We start from the raw sequence: 5,300 nt of genomic DNA, 5'->3' as shown, positions 1-5,300 counted from the left end.
ATTGTAGTTTTGATGTGCATTTCTCTAATGATTAATGATGTTGAGCATCCTTTCATGTGTTTGTTGGCAATCTGTATATCTTCTTTGGAGAAATGTCTGTTTAGGTACTCTACCCATTTTTGGATTGGGTTGTTTGTTTTCTTGATATTGAGCTGCATGAGCCGCTTATAAATTTTGGAGATTAGTCCTTTCTCAGTTGCTTCATTTGCAAGCATTTTCTCCCATTTTGAGGGTTGTCTTTTTGCCTTGTTTATGGTTTCCTTTGTTGTGCAAAAGCTTTTAAGTTTCATTAGATTCATTTTTGTTTATTTTTGTTTTTATTTCCATTTCTCTAGGAGGTGGGGCCAAAAGGATCTTGCTGTGATTTATGTTAGAGTGTTCTGCCTATGTTTTCCTATAAGACTTTGATAGTGTCTGGCCTTACATTTAGGTCTTTAATATGTTTTGAGTTTATTTTTGTGTATGGTGTTAGGGAGTGTTCTAATTTCATACTTTTATATGTACCTGTCCAGTTTTCTCAGCACCACTTATTGAAGAGGCTATCTTTTCTTCACTGCATATTCTTGCCTCCTTTATCAAAGATAAGGTGACCATATGTGGGTGGGTTTATCTCTGGGCTTTCTATCCTGTTCCATTGATCTATATTTCTGTTTTTGTGCCAGTACCATACTCTCTTGATTACTGTAGCTTTGTAGTATATTCTGAAGTCAGGGAGTGTGATTCCTCCAGCTCCGTTTTTCTTTCTCAAGGTTGCTTTGGCTACTCGCTGTCTTTTGTGTTTCCATACAAATTGTGAAATTTTTTGTTCTAGCTCTGTGAAAAATGCCAGTGGTAGTTTGATAGGGATTGCATTGAATCTGTAGATTGCTTTGGGTAGTAGAGTCATTTTCATAATGTTGATTCTTCCAATCCAAGAACATGGTATATCTCTCCATATATTTGTATCATCTTTAATTTCTTTCATCAGTGTTTTATTTTTTTTAATTTTTTTTATTTTTATTTTATTGGAGCATGGGCCTCTTACTGTTGTGGCCTCTCCCATTGCGGAGCGCAGGCTCAGCGGCCATGGCTCATGGCCCTAGCCACTCCGCAGCATGTGGGATCTTCCCAGACCAGGGCACGAACCCATGTCTCCTGCTTCAGCAGGTGGACTCTCAACCACTGAGCCACCAGGTTATCCCTATCAGTGTCTTATCAGTTTCTGCATACAGATCTTTTATCTCCTTAGGTAGGTTTATTCCTAGGTATTTTAATTTTTTTGTTGCAATGGTAACTGGGAGTTTTTCCTTAATTTCACTTTCAGAGTTTTCATCATTAGTGTATAGAAATGCAAGAGATTTCTGTGCATTAATTTCACATCCTGCTACTTTACCAAATTCATTGATTAACTGTAGTAGTTTTCTGGTCGCATCTTTAGGATTCTCTATGTATAGTATCATGTCATCTGCAAACAGTGACAGCTTTACTTCTTCTTTTACAATTTGGATTCCTTTTTTTTCTTTTACTTCTCTGATTGCTGTGGCGAAAACTTCCAAAACTATGTTGAATAAGAGTGGTGAGAGTGGACAACCTTGTCTTGCTCCTGACCGTAGTGGAAATGCTTTCAGTTTTTCACCATTGAGGATGATGTTGGCTGTGGGTTTCTCATATATGGCCTTTATTATGTTGAGGAAATTTCCCTCTATGCCTACTTTCTGCAGGGTTTTTATCATAAATGCGTGTTGAATTTTGTCAAAAGCTTTCTCTACATCTATTGAGATGGTCATATGGTTTTTCTCCTTCAGTTGTTAAAATGGTGTATCACCTTGATTGATTTTTGTATATTGAAGAATCCTTCCATTCCTGGGACAAACCCCACCTGATCATGGTGTATGATCCTTTTAATGTGCTGTTGGATTGTGCTTGCTAGTATTGTGTTGAGGATTATTGCATCTATTTTCATCAGTGATATTGGCCTCATCTTTGTCTGATTTTGGTATCAGGGTGATGGTGGCCTCGTAGAATGAGTTTGGGAGTGTTCCTCCCTCTGCTATATTTTGGAAGAGTTTGATAGGTTAGGTTTTAGCTCTTCTCTAAATGTTTGATACAATTTGCCTGTGAAGCCATCTGGTCCTGGGCTTTTGTTTTTTGGAAGATTTTTAATCACAGTTTCAATATCAGTGCTTGTATTGGTCTGTTCATATTTTCCATTTCTTCCTGGTTCAGTCTTGGAAGGTTGTGCATTTCTAAGAATTTGTCCATTTCTTCCAAGTTGTCCATTTTATTGACATATAGTTGCTTTTAGTACTCTCTCATGATCCTCTGTATTTCTGCAGTGTCAGTTGTTACTTCTCTGTTTTCATTTCTAATTCTATTGATTTGAGTCTTCTCCCTTTTTTTCTTGATGAGTCTGGCTAATGGTTTATCAATTTTGTTTATCTTCTCTAAGAGCCAGCTTTAGTTTTATTGATCTTTGCTATTGTTTCCTTCATTTCTTTTTCATTTATTTCTGATCTGATCTTTATGATTTCTTTCCTTCTGCTAACTTTGGGGGTTTTTTGTTCTTCTTTCTCTAATTGCTTTAGGTGTAAGATTAGGTTGTTTATTTGAGATGTTTCTTGTTTCTTGAGTTAGGATTGTATTGCTATACACTTCCCTCTTAGAACTGCTTTTCTGCATCCCATAGGTTTGTGTCATCATGTTTTCATTGTCATTTGTTTCTAGGTATTTTTTGATTTCCTCTTTGATTTCTTCAATGATCTCTGGGTTATTAAGTAGTTTGTTGTTTAGCTCCCATGTGTTTGTATTTTTTACAGATTTTTTTTCTGTAATTGATATCTAGTCTCATAGTGTTGTGGTCGCAAAAGATACTTTATATGATTTCAATTTTCTTAAATTTAGCAAGGCTTGATTTGTGACTGAAGATATGATCTATCCTGGAGAATGTTCCATGAGCACTTGAGAAGAATATGCATTCTGTTGCTTTTGATGGAGTGTCCTATAAATATCAATTAAGTCCATCTTGTTTAATGTATCATTTAAAGCTTTTGGTTCCTTATTTATTTTCATTTTGGATGATCTGTCCATTGGTGAAAGTGGGGTGTTAAAGTCCCCTACAGTGATTGTGTTACTGTTGATTTCCCCTTTTATGGCTGATAGTATTTGCCTTCTGTATTGAGGTGCTCCTATGTTGGGTGTATAAATATTTACAATTGTTATATCTTCCTCTTGGATCGATCCCTTGATCATAATGTTGTGTGCTGCTTTGCCTCTTGTAATAGTCTTTATTTTAAAGTCTATTTTGTCTGATATGAGAATTGCTACTGAAGCTTTCTTTTGATTTCCATTTGCATGGAATATCTTTTTCCATCCCCTCACTTTCATTCTGTATGTGTCCCTAGGTCTGCAGTGGGTCTCTTGTAGACAGCATATAGATGGGTCTTGTTTTTTTATCTATTCAGCAAGCCTGTGTCTTTTGGTTGGAGCATTCACGTTTAAGGTAATTATCGATATGTATGTTACTGTGACCATTTTCTTAGTTGTTTTGGATTTGTTATTGTAGGCCCTTTTCTTCTCTTGTGTTTCCCACTTAGAGAAGTTCCTTTAGCATTTGTTTTAGAGCTGGTTTGGTGGTGCTGAATTCTCTTAGCTTTTGCTTGTCTGTAAAACTTTTGATTTCTTCATTGAATCTGAATGAGATCCTTGCTGGGTAGAATAATCTTCTTTGTTGGTTTTTCTCCTTCATCACTTTAAATATTTCCTGCCACTCTTGTCTGGCTTGCAGAGTTTCTGCTGAAAGGTCAGCTATTAATCTTATGGGGATACCATTGTGTGTTATTTGTTCTTTTTCCTTTGTTGCTTTTAATATTTTTTTGTATTTAATTTTTGATAGTTTGATTAATATGTGTCTTGGCATGTTTCTCCTTGGATTTATCCTGTATGGGTCTCTCTGTGCTTCCTTTACTTGATTAACTATTTCCTTTCCCATATTAAGGAGGTTTTCAACTATAATCTCTTCAAATATTTTCTCAGTCCCTTTCTTTTTTTCTTCTTCTTCTGGGACCCCTATAATTTGAATGTTGGTGGATTTAATTTTGTCCCAAGAGGTCTCTGTGACTGTCCTCAATTCTTTTCATTCTTTTTTCTTTACTCTGCTCTGCAGTAATTATTTCCACTATTTTATCTTCCAGGTCACTTATCCTTTCTTATGCACATTCTTTGCTTTATAATATTTTTATTTGATAAATTATATTAAAATTTGCATTATTAATGCCCCCTATCCATTTATACACATCAAAGAACTAAAAATGGCTATTAATTAATGATGGGAATGAAAAAAATGTGAATATATTTTATCTAGTAAAACAAATTAGCAAATTTAATAAAACCTAAGGTAAACAAAACAAGTAGGAATTTACATTGTAAATTATATATGTATATATTTTCATCGCCAATAACATGTAAACAAATGATAAGGCAAATGCCATCGGACAAAGATTGCTGTTACCTTTCATCTCATGTCTCCACTTCCCCCCACAAAAACATATAGACACACACACACAATGCTACACACACCATTTTCTTATCGTTGAGAGAAAGCCTGTGGAGAAAAACTAAGATGGTCCACATAACTCAAATCCAATTTATTCCAACCAGAAATAAGAATTGATGATCATTGAAGGGAAAAAGGAAGATGAAATATGATTTTCTGTGGAAGTAAGATGATGAGGGAGTAGGGTGAGGACAAGTAACTGCTGTAAGTAAATTCTCCATGATTTACTAGATAGTTGTACGAAGTACAAAAGCACTTTTCTCAGAAGAGTAAGATTTGATCATGCCTATGTGGAATGAAAAGTATACCAGTCTTGTAAACCAACTACAGAAGGAAGAGAGAAGTCCAGTTACACTAAGCTCTACTGTGCATGGTTTTGGCTCAATTTCTACTTCCCGTTTTTTCACAAGTCAAATATATAAGTATGTATATTCAAATACACATTATACTCTTAATTAAAATTGGTGAGGACTTATTCCTTGGGGGAAGTACCAGTTTCCTATTGCTACTGTAACAAATTACCACAAACTTAGTGGCTTAATACAACACAAATTTGCTATCTTATAGTTTTGGAGGTTAGAAGTCCTAAATTTCTCTTAGGAAACTAAAATCAAATATTGTGTTCTTTCTGGAGTCTCTCTCTAGAGGAGAGTCCATTCCTTGCCTTTTCCATATTCGAGGTACTTCCTGCATTACTTGTCTCCTGGCAACATCACTCTAACCTCTGTTCCTATTATCACATCTCCTGCCACCCTCTGCATCCATTGTC

Source organism: Neophocaena asiaeorientalis, unplaced genomic scaffold, assembly GCF_003031525.2.
Source record: "Neophocaena asiaeorientalis asiaeorientalis breed wild unplaced genomic scaffold, Neophocaena_asiaeorientalis_V1.1 scaffold184, whole genome shotgun sequence".
Lineage (NCBI taxonomy): Eukaryota > Metazoa > Chordata > Mammalia > Artiodactyla > Phocoenidae > Neophocaena > Neophocaena asiaeorientalis.
Note: the sequence above shows the minus strand (reverse complement) of the source record.